This window comes from Coregonus clupeaformis, chromosome 15, assembly GCF_020615455.1.
Source record: "Coregonus clupeaformis isolate EN_2021a chromosome 15, ASM2061545v1, whole genome shotgun sequence".
Lineage (NCBI taxonomy): Eukaryota > Metazoa > Chordata > Actinopteri > Salmoniformes > Salmonidae > Coregonus > Coregonus clupeaformis.
The window spans coordinates 16,489,276-16,509,448 of record NC_059206.1 but is presented as its reverse complement, the minus strand read 5'-3'; positions in this window follow the sequence as shown (position 1 = coordinate 16,509,448).

Here is a 20,173-nt window from a genome sequence, read left to right as displayed (position 1 = left end):
GGGATAAAAGTTAAGGTTACTCGGAGCAAGATAAAATCCCGTCTGCACTCGCCGCCATCTTCTCGCGTCTCCCAAGATTGGTACATTGTGGGAGGCACATCTGTCTAGAGAGACTAGGGATTGGCAGGTGATGGCAGAGGGAGAGGTGGATTGAGTAGCCTTCTGGTCTAGCAGGGTCTTCTCTTATTTGTTTGATACCTTTTTGTTATGGAATTCATTTTTGTTTTCTTTTGCATATATTCATATTATTTTGGTCACCATCTATGAACATTGCAACCTGCTTGGGCTGGCGGACTAGAGAGTCAGGACAGAGCTCACCCTGGATCCTGGTAAGTAAGCTGTGTTCTTAGGAACATACTAGCTCTTGAAAACCAAAGGCCATATAGCCATAGGGTTCTCAGTTTAATAATTGACCACAGTGGGTAACCAATGTGTACAGCTGTCCCGACGCTCTGTCTAACTGCGTCTACCCATGTCTAATCACCGCGTGCATTACGGCTTCGGGAACATCGAAAACTGTACTTTCATGTCACTGCGTTGCACTTCCTGAGCTAATAGAAACTTGGGCGGGAACTAAAAAAAAGTATGTGGTAAAACAGCTAACAGTAAGTGTATCTTTTGAATTTGTAAAGTTATTTTTGGATGATGATGATGAGTATGAAAAATGTATGCACTCACTAACTGTAAGTCGCTCTGGAAAAGAGCGTCTGCTAAATTACTAAAATGTAAATGTAATGATAATTAGGTTAAGTTGAGTGTTCAAGGTTTCCAAAAACGTATCGCAATCAAGGATCAATTGTTTATAGATAGAGCATTTCACACTTTAATAATCACATCAAGTAATCAAAAGGGATGTGGAATGACTCCAATGCTGTAGCATTTGGAGTCATGAGAAGAGCTAGGGTCATGCATACAACACCTTAGTCACTTATGCTTACTTTCATGTTAAATAGTCATTCAGACAGGTTATGGAACAGCTAGACAGGCCTAAAACCCCAAGTAGACTTATTTGTAGGCTGGCTAGTTGTTTTCCTAACACAATGTATAGGAGTCATAATGGCCAGCAATGTTTTGATCATTTGCAACGGCTAGTTTTCTCAATTTCCATAGAAATGCTCCACTGGTTTTAGATCAGGATGTATTGCATCATTCTCAGTGATGCTGTGACTCCACTGAAGATCTTAGTAACACAAAGAAATTGGTATCTGAATATGATGTGTGTTGTATTCATCTTCAGCTGAGTACTCCCTACACAGACAGGAGCCATCTGTTCACCCACCACCTCTAAACTGGTTCAACTACAGTAGCCACCAGTCAACTTCAACTCACTGGTCCTCCCTATTGAACAATGAATAATCATATTGTTCCTATTTCAACTAAGTTTTTGTTTGTAAATGTTCTGTTTTGTTATTGTAGTTTAGTTTGAACTGAATTAGTAAATAATAGTAATTAGTTCCAACTACCTCACCTTAATCATGATCACATCAAACCATATAAGATACAGGATTCCAAGCCTTTTCTCCAAACAGCGTTTCTATATTTTCGTTAAAGTGAATCTCAAGGCCAATATTGGTGGGGGGTAATGTAACAACAACTGCAGCACAGCAGGCCTTATTTTAGAAAGTGAAACGTCTGCTATTGTCTCATTCAGTAGTGCTGGGCTAGTCTGGCCCTAATTAAAGTGTTCCGCTCTACAGCACCAGCTAGCTAGCTAGCTCGACACTGGTCCTGAGCATGCAGAAGCTGTCGCCTTCTCTCCCTCCATCACATCTACTGTAATTACTTTTGTTTACACTGGAGGAAACGGCGGCAGTCTGATTAGAAGTTATTGAGGAGATAACTCATAGCTAATTCAGCGATGGCGCTCTCTCACCCTTTCTTCTGGATGCAGATGAATTATTTCCTGTATGAAATGTTTGTGGGGATAGCATATAGAGACGCTTGTGGAAAATGACACTGACAAATTGCCACAGGGCTGTCAAACCTCTGAACCATTTGCCTCAAGTGCCATCCCACATCTTGCCCATTTGTTTTCAGTGTTGTTGTTGTCTTTTCCAAGAGAAATTATAGCTTTTCTATCTTGCCCTGAGGTGAAAAAGGAATGTTCTCAGAAAATGCCAATTAGCTGTTTATATATATATATATATATAGTGCATTTGGAAAGTATTCAGACCCCTTCCGTTTTTCCACATTTTATTACATTACAGCCTTATTCTAAAATGGATTAAAAAAAAATTTAATCCTCATCAATCTACACACAATACCCCATAATGACATTTTAGCAAATTAATTAAAAATATAAAACAAAAATACCTTATTTACATAAGTATTCAGACCCTTTGCTATGAGACTGTTTCCATTGATCATTCTTGAGATGTTTCTACAACTTGATTGGAGTCCACCTGTGGTAAATGCAATTGATTGGACATGATTTGGAAAGGCACACACCTGTCTATGTAAGGTCCCACAGTTGACAGTGCATGTCAGAGCAAAAACCAAGCTATGAGGTCGAAGGAATTGTCCGTAGAGCTCCAAGACAGGATTGTGTCGAGGCACAGATCTGGGGAAGGGTACCAATTTTTTTTTTTGCATTGAAGGTCCCCAAGAACACAGTGGCCTCCATCATTCTTAAATGGAAGAAGTTTGGAAACACCAAGACTTTTCCTAGAGCTGGCCGCCTGGCCAAACTGTGCAATCGGGGGAGAAGGGCCTTGGTCAGGGAGGTGACCAAGAACCCGATGGTCACTCTGACAGCGCTCCAGAGTTCCTCTGTGGAGATGGGAAAACCTTCCAGAAGGACAACCATCTCTGCAGCACTCCACCAATCAGGCCTTTATGGTAGAGTGGCCAGACGTTAGCCACTCCTCAGTAAAAGGAAAATGACAGCCCACTTGGAGTTTGCCAAAAGGCACCTAAAGGGCTCTTAGACCATGAGAAACAAGATTCTCTGGTCTGATGAAACCAAGATTTAACTCTTTGGCCTAAATGCCAAGTGTCACGTCTGGAGGAAACCTGGCACCATCTCTACGGTGAAGCATGGTGGTGGCAGCATCATTCTGTGGGGATGTTTTTCAGCGTCAGGGACTGGGAGACTAGTCAGGATCGAGGGAAAGATGAACGGAGCAAAGTACAGAGAGTTCCTTCATGAAATCCTGCTCCAGAGCACTCAGGACGTCAGACTGGGGCGACGGTTCACCTTCAAACAGGACAATGACCCTAAGCACACAGCCAAGACAATGCAGGAGTGGCTTCGGGACAAGTCTCTGAATGCCCTTGAGTGCCCAGCCAGAGCCCGGACTTGAACCCGATCAAACATCTCTAGAGAGACCTGAAAATAGCTGTGCAGCGACGCTCCCCATCCAAGCTGACAGAGCTTGAGAGGATCTGCAGAGAAGAATGAGAGAAACTGCCCAAATATAGGTGTGATAAGCTTGTAGCGTCATACCCAAGAAGACTCAAGGCTACAATCGCTGCCAAAGGTGCTTATGTAAATGTGATATTTCAGGTTTTTATTTCTAATAAATTTGCACACAAAAAATCAAACCTGTTTTTGTTTTGTCATTATGGGATATTGTGTGTAGATTGATAAGGCTGTAACGTAACAAAATGTGGAAAAAGTCAAGGGGTCTGAATACTTTCTGAATGCACTGTATATACAGTTGAAGTCGGAAGTTTACATACACTTAGGTCATTAAAACTAGTTTTTTAACCACTCCACAAATGTATTGTTAACAAACTATCGTTTTGGCAAGTCGGTTAGGACATCTACTTTGTGCATGACACAAGCCATTTTTCCAACAATTGTTTACAGACAGATTATTTCACTTATAATTCACTGTATCACAATTCCAGTGGGTCAGAAGTTTACATACACTAAGTTGACTGTGCCTTTAAACAGCTTGGAAAATTCCAGAAAATGATGTCATGCTTTAGAAGCTTCTGATAGGCTAATTGACATCATTTAAGTCAATTGGAGGTGTACCTGTGGATGTATTTCAAGGCCTAACTTCAAACTCAGTGCCTCTTTGCTTGACATCATGGGCAAATCAAAAGAAATCAGCCAAGACCTCAGAATTTTTTTTGTAGACCTTCACAAGTCTGGTTCAACCTTGGGAGCATTTTCCAAACGCCTGAAGGTACTACGTTCATCTGTACAAACAATAGTACGCAAGTATAAACACCATGGGACCACGCAGCCGTCATACCACTCAGGAAGGAGACGCGTTCTGTCTCCTAGAGATGAACGTACTTTAATGCGAAAAGTGCAAATCAATCCCAGAACAACAGCAAAGGACCTTGTGAAGATGCTGGAGGAAACAGGTACAAAATAATCTATATCCACAGTAAAACGAGTCCTATATCGACATAACCTGAAAGGCTGCTCAGCAAGGAAGAAGCCACTGCTCCAAAACCGCCATAAAAAAGCCAGACTACGGTTTGCAACTGCACATGGGGACAAAGATCATACTATTTTGAGAAATGTCCTCTGGTCTGATGAAACAAAAATAGAACTGTTTGGCCATAATGACCATCGTTATGTTTGGAGGAAAAAGGGGGTAGCTTGCAAGCTGAAGAACACCATCCCAACCGTGAAGCACAGGGGTGGCAGCATCATGCTGTGGGGGTGCTTTGCAGCAGGAGAGACTGGTGCACTTCACAAAATAGATGGCATCATGAGGAAAGAAAATGATGTGGAAATATTGAAGCAACATCTCAAGACATCAGTCAGGAAGTTAAAGCTTGGTCGCAAATGGGCCTTCCAAATAGACAATGTTGTGGCAAAATGGCTTAAGGACAACAAAGTCAAGGTATTGGAGTGGCCATCACAAAGCCCTGACCTCAATCCTATAGAACATTTGTGGGCAGAACTGAAAAAGTGTGTGCGAGCAAGGAGGCCTACAAACCTGACTCAGTTACACCAGCTCTGTCAGGAGGAATGGGCCAAAATTCACCCAACTTATTGTGGGAAGCTTGTGGAAGGCTACCCAAAACATTTGATCCAAGTTAAACAATTTAAAGGCAATGCTATCAAATACTAATTGAGTGTATGTAAACTTCTGACCCACTGGGAATGTGATGAAAGAAAAAAAAGCTGAAATAAATCATTCTCTCTATTATTATTCTGACATTTCACATTCTTAAAATAAAGTGGTGATCCTAACTGACCTAAGACAGGGAATTTTTACTAGGATTAAATGTCAGGAATTGTGAAAAACTGAGTTTAAATGTATTTGGCTAAGGTGTATGTAAACTTCAGACTTCAACTGTACATATATATATATATATTTGAAAGGGGAAATGTGGACTGTTTATATTTTATAGTTAATCTACCTTTTTTTGAGGTAGGCCTATACTTCTCTGCCATATAGAGGGGATAATTTCCCACAGGATACAGAGGGATATATGTTGTAAAGGTCAAGCCTGCTCAGTGTGACTTCATTGTTTTCATATATGATACATCACCTACTGTACAGTGAGCTCTCTGGTCTGTGGTATTAAAGTTAATGTGGTATCGTAGTTCAATATCCTACTTGGATGTAGTTATTGGTCATATCTAAACCGGGCCATGATTGATGGTTCATTGTTTTATCATGCTTCACCAACCGTCTAAGAATTGGAATAGCACTATCTTGAATGCTGCTGAAATAGGGTGTCTCTGAGTCGATACTTACTAAGGCTAAAAATGTAATCTGTACTGAATACAAAAGACCCAAGGTTATCTTTTGTCTGCAAAAAAATAACCTGATGAAGATTTTTTTGGGTGGGATTTCATTTGTTTTATGAGAGGGGAATTGTCTGCCAAATATGCATATATCAATCTAAATGACTCTATCCTCCGGAGGTTGCATATTTGTCATCACCACCCTTCAAGTCCAGTTTCCCTGGTGCCATTTCAATAAATGAGTCAGATAGTTCTCCTCTCAGTGTACAGTTATGATTTAACCTTAAAATAGTAGGCTACAAATAGTGTAACTACTCCCCAACACTATTTAAACATTATTAAGTCTCATGTCTGTACATCATAGAAATGTGATCGCCACATGGGTTATGTGATTAGTACAGTCACTTAAATGTGCATTGTCAACATCAGCTCTTATGATTTGATAGAGGTGGTTTTAAAGGGGTACTGCTAATAGGGAGTGAAATTAAATGATGTCGACTATGTTGTCTGCAGCAATTATTCAGTTCAGGTGGGTTCATTCAATTATTTATTTATATTTGATTATTTAGAATAATATGGAAGATTGGCTTTTAACAGTGATATTAAATATTACTTTTTAATCAATCTGCGACATAGTTTGTGTCAAGGGGTGCTGAAGGTGGGTGTGGTGCATGAATCAAGCGCAGGACGCAGAAGCTCAGTCCAAAAGACTTTAGTGCAATATTCACGTAGAAAATAAGCACAATAAGCCCGAAGGCGAAATAACGGCGCACACAGGCGTCAAACAAACGGCGCACTAACATGTGCGAAAAACCTCTCCAAAACACTGGAGGGAAGTACGTAGCTCCAACACGAAACAGAAGAGCAATCACACACAAAGACAAACACACACAACGAGAACTAAATAGGACACTAACGAGGACTAACAAGACACAGGTGTACAACATCAAGACAAAACCAAACGAACATGAAACATAGATCGGTGGCAGCTAGTACTCCGGGGACGACGACCGCCGAAGCCTGCCCGAACCAGGAGGAGGAGCAGCCTCGGCCAAAACCGTGACAGTTTGTACATGTGACTATTCAAGTGCTCGACTTGGGCAGGAGCTCACCGGAGATGAGTACCAGCACCTCAAATGTTCTACTACTTGAGCTTCTGTTCCTCTTATAGAATATTAGCTCAAAAGTATTGTGGAGCACCTGCACCTAAATATAAACAATACCAGCACCCAAAATGAGTACCGGAACCTATGTCAGTCCAAGACAAGCTCTGGACTGATTTGTGAGGAACACACAATGGGTGTGCATGTAATGAACAGCCAATTAATCTAGTACCATAATCATTCAATGCTGTCTCTTTATGGCTGTTGGCTGCTCCATTAATTCATTATTCAGTGTTTGTTCGTGTACAAATAATGTACCTCAAAAGAGTTGCTATGTATGAACTTGTTGTTTGTGCAAATCCCCCTCCCTCCCACTCCCAGTCTCTTTAGTTTGCCATGGTGTAAGATTAATTATCTTCCTATAATGGCTCCCAATATTGGGTAGTGGTAATTAAAAGATAATGATTGGTCCCTTTGAGTGTTACAAATAAAGATGCACAAACTCGTTTGTGATATTCAGGTTGTTAAATAAAAGATTAGGCTTCGGTGTGTGTGCAGGATGCACAGACAGGCCACAGTATTTTTCCCTTCCAAAAAACCCAGTTTACTTCCCCTGTGGAACACCTATGCCCACAGCTTTCTTTATCAGATAAACATTAGATTATCACAATGGGTAGAGTAATGAATAAACACAGCTGGCGATTGGTATTCCTCCACATCACCCTTCCTTCTTATCTCCTCTGCCAAATACATAGGGGAAAAACAAAATAAAAGATAGAGAACGTCAGGTCATTTAATTTGTATATCTCGGCTCTCATCTCTATTTTTGTGTGGCTGTGACAGCTGTGGTGGATGATGAAATTAGTGCAGTCCTCCTCACAGGGGAATGGGTGAAACGCCTGACCTCTTCTGCATGTCTCAAAATATTTACCTGCTGCCAACTGCATGAACGCTGCGACAGAGAAAAGCATGGATGCTATGTGGAGTGGCTGCTTTAGTGTGATAGGTGTTTAAAAGGGGCCAGCACGGTGTCATGTGGGGTTTTCACCATGGAGAAATTAACCCCGAAAGGGTAATCGGCTCAACCATATGAGCTAACCTAACGCCAAGCTCAATACAGGTCATGGCAGCATTAGTGTCCTCTTTAAGCAATGTCTTCAAGCTACTTAATATGCATCGCTATCGTATGTCAACAACCCCACATTCTGTAGCAATATGGTTGTAGCACCTTCATACAGTGCAGTAGCTAAAGAGGCTGCAGGGTTCTATAAGAGTTGGGTGAGAGGGCTATCTCAATATCCACTCCGAGTCGAGAAACAATCTGTTGGGAGTTTGGGAGCGTTCCAGAATTCAGTGAGCAGCGCTGGGTTCCTGATACCCCAACATGCCGTTCTGCTCTTCTCCCGGGACCCTCCGTCCTGAAAGATGAACCCTCTGGCTGCCTCAGGGAGCTTGTTACACCAACACTCTATCTATCCATGCAGCAAAAACTCTGCTTACACCTACAGTACAGTACACTACACTGTTCCAATACAGAGAAACCTCTCAGAACAACAAGACCAACCTAAAGAATGCAGCTTGTATTCTAAGCATCGTTGATGCTTTTTCTCCCTGCCACTTTGTCACTTTTATGAAGGTTAGGATAATAAACTCAATTGTGGATTTACAATTTCTTTTTCTCTCTACCTTTTTGGATTGTAGATGAATTATTCTCTGCAATCAATCCTCTATTGTCCGGCTTTTAGGATTTTCTACTAATGATGGTGGATGCTAAATATAGAGGAAAGGCCTATTTACTTCTTGCCTATGTCATCCCAGATAAGAGTGATGGATGACAAGGCGGCATTACAAACTCAGTGGCTGCAGTATAACATTGACAGAGGAACAAATCACCTTGAGGGGATTTTACATTGTGTATCTATGTGAGAGAAGAAATGTCATTCTCATAATTGACATTGTCCTCACTTAACAGCCATCACTTCTCATCTTGCTTTACATACAGGAAGCAGTCATGGAACATTGTTCCCTTGTCATCCACAAGGAATGTCTGTGGGAAGTTTTAGACTGTTATCATGCATTCAGAGTAGGCATGTTAAGTCATTTGTGGTTTATCCTCCAGTCTCAGATCATCTCATTTTGTCCTGGCTGCTCTACAAAGGGCTTTGTATTATGCCATGTTAGACACATGCACATATTTTAGGGATGAAAAATGATTTTGAGTGAATGTGAATGGAATGAGATAACATGTCTCCCGGTCATTTTTAGGATGTCTAACATAGTCTGCTCCATAATATGAGATGTGGCACTTAGTTACACATTGGGGGAGGGGTGTGTGTGGGGGGGGGGCATCAGTATGGCGTGGCTACAAAACACAGGACTAGTGACCTATGGGATCTCTGTAATTGTCATCACGGATCCCTCCCCGTCAGGCCAACCATGATGATGTCGCAGCATTACACTCTATCTACTGACAGCTGGCCAAATGATGCCATAGTGACGAGGGCAGGCAGGCCATGTGACCAACAGAATCCTGAGTAATGACATTCTGGGAGGTAGAGGCAGGGGAGGTCACGCCTGCTCGTTCCCTATGGAGTAGATTCATCATCACAGGAAGCAGGAGGGAGACATAGTGGGAGAGAGAATATGTACTGTATGAAGGAATCTGTTACCAACAGCTAGACATCTAATTAAGGCATGGCACGTCATGCATCCACATGACAGGCAACATGTAACATGACTAGTTAGCTCACCACCAATTTCAATCACATCTCATCAGGGGAGAGCCATGAGGCAGAGAACTATTTTGCTCTGTGTCATCTCTCCTCCTTTGGTCAGACCTCACTTGACAGACACTACATTGGAGGAGATACTTCAGTGAGCACAGGTGACAGTTCTGTGTTCTTGATTTTATGTGTTCTTGAAATATGTACTGTAGATGAAGGAGATAATGTGAGGGAAATATTGTTTATTTTCAGAGGAATTCATTGATGTTTCAAAAGAACTGCAAAGTCACGATTTGGAGCCTTTTATAATGCTGAACAGGATGTTGAAAATGTACTGTATTGTTTTTAGTCCTTCAACATATTTACAATTCTAGATATTATTTTGTTTTGGGTTGAAGGGTGCCATTTCAAATAAATAAGCTAGCTACATTTGTAAACATTAGTAACAAATACAAATAAAATGACAGGCCAAATAAATATATATATTCTATCTTGTTGTTGAAGAAATATACGTTTTCATTTCATGTAGTATTTCATTTAATGTGAGACATGGGGGGATTTATAGGGTAAAGGAAGGGAAATGTGTACATTGGAAACATGATATAATACCATTTACCCTAACCTGAATAGAATAAATCCTTATTAATGTGGAAGGGTGTTACGATACTTCTACTTTAAAGTGCTATGTGTTCTGTTAATGTTGTGTGTGAGGTATTGTATGAAGTTTGTAGATGCAAGTCATTTCAGACAGTGGCTCCCAAGTGGCTTCACAAAAGCCTTTTGATTTCCACAACTAGCACAATAACAGAAGATATTCCAGTTACCTTATTTGCCAGATAAACATAGTTAGGGAGGTAATTATAAATATCTTTGCAGAGTAAATCCTAGCAGTGCTATGGCTAGCGAAGATGGAGTGTGTTTCATTGTATAGTGTCTGGTGATGGACGGAGTGTAGAAGCACATGACAGGAGGCGTTAGACCCAATGGGCCATGGTGTGAACAGGAACCTTAATGACACTGGGTGAAAAGATTCCCCACTGACTCATAGGGGATAAATATTTAATCATCATTACAATAATGATGGGAAAGCAAAATGCCAACCACAAACTGTCTTTAACAGCCCAACTTCAGTCTCTTTGTTGTCTCGTAATTAAAACAGGCATTGACAGTCGCAAACAATGTTCATATGTTGCCTTTGTGACTATATTTGGCACGGAAATGAAGGGGAAAAGATTGGCATCAACTTACTGTATTGTGTACATGTTAATGTGTGTGCATGTTTGAGTGCACCCATTAATTCATTAGTACTTCCCTATTCATTGTGAAATTGTTATTTTATCTTATTATATAGTTCTTAAGTCTGAATACGTGAAATGACATTACTGTTTCTCACTTTGAATCCAACTTCAATATGTATTATGGAAAAAATATAAAATACAGCAACAATGAAAACGTGTGTATCTGTTGCACCAATCCAGTATTGCCTTTTCTATTGGAGCTGTACCCAGATGGGCTCGAGTGGAAAGGTTTGCAGATCTGACAAAGAGGAGTCGAGTGCTCCTATATAAACACATTATTCAAGTTGTTTTGACCCCCTTCCCCTCTCCCCTCTCCACACACACTTGCTCTACACTGTTCAGAAATCCCAGTTCAATTTCCTTCCTCACTGCTTTAACCCACACAGACACCAGAGTGAGCGATGATCAATACCCTGCGCTCCGCCATCATTATCGAGACTTATATCCCCTTCAGCTCAGGGCCCATTAAATCAGAGGGCCACGCTCTCCCCGCACAGTGTCTCACAAAGACACCAGAGTCACATTTGGGCCTGATTTACACTCCTTTAATGACAGCCCACCCGTAATTAGCTGACGGTGCGAAAGCGGGATGCAGGGACCAGCTGAAAAGGGTGTCCATCTACATCTCCAGCCCAGGAACAGGAAACAGACATTCCCTCGCTCAAGGCCAGTGCTCATACGTCACATCCCGGGGGAAGCCAACGGCAACAATGAATTCAGCTTACATGCCTCCCTTGCATCACTTTAGGGTATGCGAGTAGGCAAGCAATGACTATGTCCTGGTACGAGGCTCGTACTATAGATTTTTCTTTAAATGTTTGGCACCTGTCAGTAAACGGATCCCTGCTGCAGATACTGAAGTGTTGTGGTGTTTGATGTGCTCTCTCTGAGTGGACTTGGCTGAGGATTTCTCCCTCTCTTTGTTTTGGTCACAATCCATTGGTTCCAACTTGAGAGCCCTCTTTTATCATTAGAAAATATAATTTGGTTAGTTTAATGAAGTGACTTAGACTAACAAGTTGTTGCAACAAGAGTACCCTGAAGTGACTGGAGATGTATTACCATTGTGGTGTCGGCTGCTCATTAGCTTCTTGCAGAGTTATTGCAACATGGCACATAAGAAACCCGCATAATATCTGTGGCACGGCAGTTAAAGTGAGACGGTTGATAAATTGCATAATAACCAGATTAGCAATATGTCACACTAAGCCACTGGCAAAAGACAAGGGAATTGTTAAATATTCTCAGTTCCCTCCAAGATATGCCAAGATATAAATAGAAACCTTGAAGCTCAATTTGTCTAGTTATAAGATTTTTTAAATCTCCATTCATATTGTAAAGAAAATGGCATTATTCCAAGATCTCAACTGATTAAGTTTTAAAGTTCCCTTTATTTGAGCCTTAACTGCTGATTGCATCTACCAGAACATGAACTTGAGAACACATTTCAAATGTTGTGTAGTACAGTGTAACACCATAAGACAGTTCACAACAACTGAGAAAGGGCATATCAACAGTTAGATTTTGATGTGAATGGTGAGAGTGTTGTCATATACAGCCATCACAAGTTTAGAAAGGCCTACTCTGTCCTTTTTCTTTATGTAATAATAATAAATCAATTGGTGGGTGCTTATATTTGTATTATACACATGTGTTTTTTGCATATCCCAACTCCCCCTGAGTCACCCTCAGAGCGTGGGGTCATGGCCAGGGTCAGCTAACTGTAATCTAATTGCCTTGCTCAAGGGCACATTGACAGATTTTTCACCTTGTCAGCTCAGGGATTCAAACTAGTGACTTTTCAGTTACTGGCTGAACACTCTAACCGCTTGGCTACCTGCCGACGTGGAAGGTAACGCACAAGCCGAGTGACTGTGATTCAGCAAGGCACTTTCTGCCGTGTGTCCGGGGATTTTCCCTAGGCGTGCATGGAGAAACTACATTCTCAGCTAGTAGCATAGTAAGCAAGCCTTCCGAATGCCCACGGCATACTGGCTAACAGATAAGGTAACAGACAGTTTCTATAGTGTTGGAACCCTTCTGTTGTAGTTCAAGGTTCCTTGAGATGTGGTTGTGAGCTCCGCCCCGGTCACTCCCTAGTCACACCCACAGTCACGTCCTGGTTTGAGAGAAATAGGGAGTGGGTGTGTCAGGAAGAGGGAAGGAGGAGGATGACGTGAGGAAGAAAGAATGGCGCCAAATACCAACCATACAAATCTACATCTCTCAAAAACAAGCCGTGTATTAATTTAGCTTTGAATCAACTACTGGCGATAAGGTTACATGCTCTCCTAAAAACCTTGAGATGGAGTCGGTTAGTGAAAGCTCAGAAATCGAGCCTGACGAAAGTGAGGATGAAGTAGTGGTGACAGGTGTGGTGAAGACTACCAAGCCTCACCCTAATGATCATGATGATGCCCGAGATGATTCTGGCCCAGTGGGAATAAGATTCTTGGAGAAAGTGGAGCCATGCCCTTTGGCCGACCCATATGTGGTATCAGGCTGGGTGGAGAAGAAGCTGGGCACTGTTAACTTGGTCAAAGTATCCAGAAGTGGACTTGTGTTGATTTTCTGTGTTTCTTCCACCTCGGGACGAGAGCTGTGTCCCGCTTTGGTCTTCTGAGCAGAGCGCCGATGAAAGAACTGATTACTGGGGTGGCGCTGATTGTTGAGGTGGATCAACTGAAGATGAGGATTCCCGGTGTCTGTGATGTCTGCCGTTTGGTACGATGCAGACCCGGTGGAGAGCGAAAGACTGAGGAGACCCTGTCTGTCCTTTTGAGTTTTGATGCAGAGATTTTGCCTGATTAAGTCATGCTAGGATATGTCAGTTATCCAGTGAAAGCTTTTGTTCTGAACCCACTACGGTATTTAAGGTGTCAAGCTTATAATCATGTTGCAGCAGTGTGTAGGAGGGAGATTACGTGTCACGCCCTGGCTCTGGGGACTCTTAATTGTTGAGCCAGGGTGTGGATTTTCTATGTTTAGTTTTCATTGGTTTTTGTTCTAGATCGTTTATATCTATGTTTGGCCAGGGTGGTTCCCAATCAGAGACGGCTGTAGCTCGTTGTCTCTGATTGGGGACCATACTTAGGCAGCCTTTTGGCATGTTAGGTTGTGGGATCTTGTTCCGTTAAGGTTTTGTGTTAACCCAGGACTTCACGTTTCGTTTGTTGTTTTGTTCGTGTAAGTACTGAATAAAGTATGTACGTTTATCACGCTGCGCCTTGGTCCGTGTCTTCAGTCGACGATCGTGACATTACGAGATGTGAGAAGCAGTGGAGGCTGGAGACTGTCATAATTTAGGAGGATGGGAGACCCACGGTATAGGCCCGGACCAGGCGAAAACGACAAAGCGTGTTTCAAAAATCATCAAAGAAAATATTATTAGACATTTAATAATCAAATATTTATTGTAAAATATTATGGGGAATGGGAACAAAAGGGCTACTTACACATTGTTGGGAAGGGATCACAGCAGTGATTGAATGCGAGTATAAGGCATGAGTTGAGGTTTACAGAGGTTTGACTTCAGTGCAGGAGAGGCTCATTATGGAAGGATGGTCTTGGAGAATTGCTCAACCCTTCCACTAAGGGCAGGACATGATTTGACTGGGAAGACAAAAAACAATAGCACAACACAGTTAGGCAAAATAACTAAGAACGGGTTAGTCCAAGCACGGAGTAAAATCATTGATATGTATGTCTAATAATTAGATTGTGTTAGTTGCTGGCCTACTATGGTATTTATCCAAACATGAGAGGGCTACTTACACAGTGTTAGGAAGATATCACAGCAGTGACTGAATCAGGGTATGAGGCATGAGTTGAGGTGTTCAGGGGATTGATTTCAGTGCAGGACAGAGGTTGAGGTGATCAGAGGCTAGGCTTCAGTTCATATTAGGAGAGAGTTGACACTGGTAGCGGAGTGGAGTGGAGTGATCATCCCCTCTTAACCAGGGAACAGGAGAGGTCTTAGCTGTAAATACAAATAGCCGATACATTCCATTGCAGCAGCGCCGTCATATGTTTTGGGCAACAAGTTTCTCCATGAAGTTAAACTCAGACATCTCAGAATTCACAAAGTCAACACTTTTTAATGGATTCATCATCCAAATCATTCTGAATTGATTTTGATATCCCAGAGAAGACAGTAGAAACATCCATATGCAAGTTAAGCATCGTAACGTGTAATTACCTCTGCAAGCTCCTTGTAGTTGCCCTTGTTAGTGGAACTTTCCCTCTTATCATGCCCCCTTGCTTCATCCCGCAACGAGCCATTGTTCATGAAGCAATGTGCCCCCTAAAAGCCTCTCTCACATGTCAAAGAATGCAGTATCCCTGTTTCTTCTTACCTTCTCGTTGTGTTGCGCAGTTTGAATATGCAGACCTTCGTCCATTGCATGATCGATGCAGCTTTTTCCCAGAAGCTGGAATCTGATGTGGGCAATGAGAGGGGTTCTTTAACAAAAAATCCACTACATTGTCATTAGCATTAGCTAGCCATTCTGGTGGAGAAAACTGCATTCTGGTAAATAAATGGCATTAACTCGGATCAGAAATGTCCGGTGCAGGAGAGACAGGTTGAGTTTGCCAGGGTTCGAGCAGTGCAGAAAGTGTCATATGCTGAGGCAGTGAGTAAAGTAGAGGATGGTGGGCAAAGGGTGAGGAAGCCTGAGAGGATCCCTGTGAGGAGTAGGCCAGTACAGAGTGACCCCAATAGTTTTTGTTTTATTAAGTTTAGCTTCTTAGCCCCCCGCCCTCTATGTTCTTCTTTACATCTTCACAGATGGAATGGAAATCCCAGAAGATTGATTTGCTCATAGCAGCAGCAGGGAAGTGTTGGGGTGTCAGCGATTTTAGTGTAAAAGAGCTACAGGGGGTTTTGAGAGAAGGGGTTCCATCTGATAGGGCCAAAGTAGTGGGGAGGGATGGTGGGTTTGTTGGGGATAGTGGTGTATATGTAAGGTTAGATGGTGCAATTTCTTTTTTTCCCATTCCCCTTTTCACTTTTTTTTTGAACAAAATGTGCAATTCTCACTTCGACCTGTGAAAGACAGCAATACCCATAAAAGTGTCTACTCTGCCGGAAATCCACAGGAAGAAGAAGGAAGAGGGCAGCCATCTTGACTGCATGTCAGAAATGTTTGTAACTAGGAAACAGTTTATAGTTTGGAAGCCAATTTTTTCACTCAATACAAGTGAGAACTTTCTCAAGGACTTGTAAGGGATATTGTGTTGATCATCAAGAAAAGTTTCCTTTGTGTGGACTATTGAATTTGGAAGGCTATTTCTAAGGCCTACTTATATATTTGGGGGTTTTATTCTGTGATCACTACTTTACTTTGGATTATTACACAGACTAACAACTTCAAGTCTTGCTATTGAATTATTTAGATTTCTGCTTGATTTTGGATTTCTTGCTGGATTTTGGGACGGAACTGAATTAAACATTTTCTTTCATTGGAGAACAGAGAAATTGCTGCTAAACCAAAATAGAGACTTGATTTTGCATTTTAATTTGTAATTTAGAGACTGAGCCTATACATTTGAATTAATTTGGGAAAATGTTGGTTTGATTTTGTATGCCAGCTGATTAATTTGTTAATACACATTCTTTACATGACATTCGTGCCCTCCCTTGTTTTTCTATTAGCTGTATTGGGTTTAGTGTTGACTGACCGTTATAATATGTTTCCGCACAGTTCCTATTGTAAAGCTCTGGATGGACACACTCAGGCCCAAACCCTGTCTCTGCAGGGCCCAGGGCCACTTTATCCTCCCTAGGGTGAGGGAGGGATGAGAAACGGTTGGGTTCCAGTGACGATGCAAACAAGCCAGGCCATGAATTCAGAGTAGTGTATTGGCTAGGGGGGAGCTGTTTGGAAAGTAATTACATCAAAGGCTGTTGCAGGAATATTTGCCACACAAGAATTGCTGCCAATCCGCCCTGCAGGTGGTTTGAAAAAATAAAATAAAAAATAAAAATGAAAACTATCTCAATATACTTTCAAATCACTAAAACCAAATTGAAACTGTAGAAATGATAATGGACCTACATTCACACAGTTTCTTGACTGTGTCCAGCTTGCTAATAGTTATCGAAATGAAAGCTAGACAATCAGGAAAAACTATGAATTGAGGAATTTATTTTGGAAATACTGACGGCAAGGAAATATAACCAATTTTCAGGGGCCCTCCGGACCACGTTGAAGACCAAATACGCCCCCGGGACAAAATTAGTTTGACACCCCTGCTCTAAATATTTCTTCTTACATGTGTTATTTGTGGAAGGGTTTATGAACCTGCCAACATGGAAGGGCTAAGTGCTGAGGGCAGTACGTCATTCTCTCTACACCAGGACTGATGAGAAGAGAAATCAAATTCCTTGGCGTTCAAACTGTGATAGGTATGTAAGGGGGTTTGGCGCTTATCATGAATGTAATCATTGTTCATTTATTGTAGTAATATGTCAAACAGCTGGGGGAGGTTTGAGTGATGTGTACTTTGCATGAATGTTTGAATTGAAGGCAGTAAATTCAAGAAGTACATTTAAATAACAATTCAAAATTTGAATGACAAACTGAGGAGTAGAAGCTATTTATTTCTAAAGTTGTTAAGTTTAAAAAATATATATTTGTATTAAAATCACTTCTTGAATTGACTGCCTTCAATTCGAATTGACCCAAGCACTGCAGAATGTTGTTTAACTCAGAGCAGGTGGCCCCTCCCTATACATTGCAGCTCTGATTTGGTAGATGGATTAAAATGAGATAAATTACAACTCCATAGGGCTGGTTTGAACAGATAGCAGCTATTTTATTTAAATGAATGCTTACAATTTATTTTTATTTTTTCACATTTCAAAGGCCTACAAGTTGCCAATTATGACATCTACAGTACAGTACATCATGAAATAATAATACTTTCTTACCCTGTCAGATTATGCACACCTCACACCCATGTACAGTACATGTATCTATATCTGTGTATGTTTATGTATTGGAACAGTGTTTTTTTGTGTGAGCCTGTGAGCTTACAGGACCAGATGTTTCCTCAGGTGGCGTGTGGCGCACTCAGCGGTGTTTGGAAAAGGACGCACGCTGTGCTCACTGTAATTGGCGCACGTGTTAAAGCCCTGCTGAGGTCTCTCTCGCAGTTTGTTTTCCAGCATCCCCACCTCGTCCCAGAGGGTCTGGAATCCAGGCCGCCTTACTAGACTACAGACGGTAGGAAACTTGTCTGCTGCTGTCACCAAGGGGCGCTCAAAAGACAATCTGCTAGATTTAAAGTAATTGCTTTTGAGCCCCCCGCCCTCTCTGTTCTTCTTTACTGTAATGTTGATCAGCATCTGGGGGTTGGCATTAACTGTCTTTATTTCAATCATTTTCAACATTCCATTCACTGTGTTACTTTAAAGATTTCTGGTGTAGATTAATGATAAATTCAACATGGCATGGTACATCTTTGAAAGACAGTGTGTCTTTACCTGTTCTGCATTTACACTAATTAACCAATTAGTTCTTATAGGTCACAGTACATGCTTAACTCACTCTAATACCTAACTAGGAATCATATTGAATGGATCGTAGACCTTTCGTTTAATAGAAAGTGGGAGGTTAGAGTTTGCCCTCAACCCACCATTATGTTATCAAAGGTAGCCATGGTGCTTCATTCACTTCATTGAATGTGCTTTTTAGGTTGAATAAGCAAAAACATTTAGTACTTTTAGAATACATTTGGATGGTGTTGGCAATAGTTTTTTAATAGTTATGAGCAAGGAAGAATCAGGGTGAGAATTTGCTGTTCATCATTTAAGATTTCCACTTCATTGTTTTTGCCAGTTCTGGGCCTCTGTCATTTCTGCACATGCGACTCAATCTGTTTTTCTTCAAGAACTTCTGCTTGAGATTGGCAAATGAGAACCAAATCAATTACTCTGTTTCGAGTTTCCACTTCAAAGGGATAATATATTATTTCCTCATGGGAAGATGGAGCAAGAAATATGAGAAGTCAAAGTTGATCTTTTCTTTTTGGCATTCTTTTTTGAGCCCTTTGCCTCCTCCCTTCTCCCAAGTCCCTCTCCCTTCCTTCCATCTCTCCAGTGGGTTGGTCTTAATACGAAGGCAAGGAGATTTTCTGCAGGAAATCTTTTCACATACGAGTTTACAGTCCCAGGTTTTTCTGCTACATTACTATCATTGAATTATCCGCTGGATAGTGACTGACAACCCAGATGAGGAATATTACTCGGCACAATGTTGGGAGATTTATGAAATCAATAAAAAACAAATTAGATAAAAATAAATGCATACAAATACATGGATATAACATACATGGATATATACACGCATATAGGGGAGAAGAAGTAGGAACAATTTTGTAGTTTCTGTCAGTTTGACAGCAGAAATGTGTAATGCAGCATGAATTAAACGGAGGCCAATGTTTATTTTTGTTATTCGGAGACGGAGGCAATGAAGCAGTGAGACTTACGGTTGGCTGGTCAGGGGGGGGAACATTGTCTTAAAATCTGTGTTGTTATTGAAAGTAGACGGGCACCTGCTGAACCCAACACAAACTTACTTAATTACCTGGCTACATAGGGCTTCCATTCCCCTTCTTAGGGTTGAATCAGCTTCATTTACATTGTTTGTATCCCTGATTATTCAGTTGGAGTTGTGAATATATTCACTACCGTATTGCTCACATTTAATGACTGGTAACCCACTGGTCACATGTGTACTAATACATGTGTTCTGTCCTTAGTATGGGGTTTGCACCTATAGAGGCATTCCTAACTATGTTAGTGTATCCCTATATATCGCTCCACTGGCTTCATGATCATATATTGCATTCTGGAGAAATGACTAATTAGAGAAAGTCTGGTGGGGAAAGGGAAACATATGTAAGAGGCACAAGGATCTGCATAATCCGTGCATCTGATATTTCAAATTGCCACATAAACAAGATGTCCTTTTTCCTCATGTTTCTCATTCTGAGGCTGGCTGCTGGTTTGACATGTTCTGCTGGTCATGATGCTCCCACAGCGGTTGTCAGACTACAGGCAGCTTGGACCCTGTAACCAGGAGGCTATTTTTAGAAAGACTAACAAGAATTCATTTGAGGCAGAGCCTTCAGTTTTAACAATGTGTAGAGCATCTCACAGCAAAGACCAGAGAATAACAGAGGACGATAAACAAAATGATTAATTATCTCAAAGTCCTGCTTGGCTATGGTAAAATCAGAAACCTTTCAAGTTCACCTATTATTTGTAGTCATTTGTTTAAATATTCAAGCTTTGCTATGGTTTGACTGCTTCGAGCTAGGCCACCTTCTCTGTTGTATCAAATAAATATTTCAAGCTCTAACAAAGTAAGGTCTTCTCTT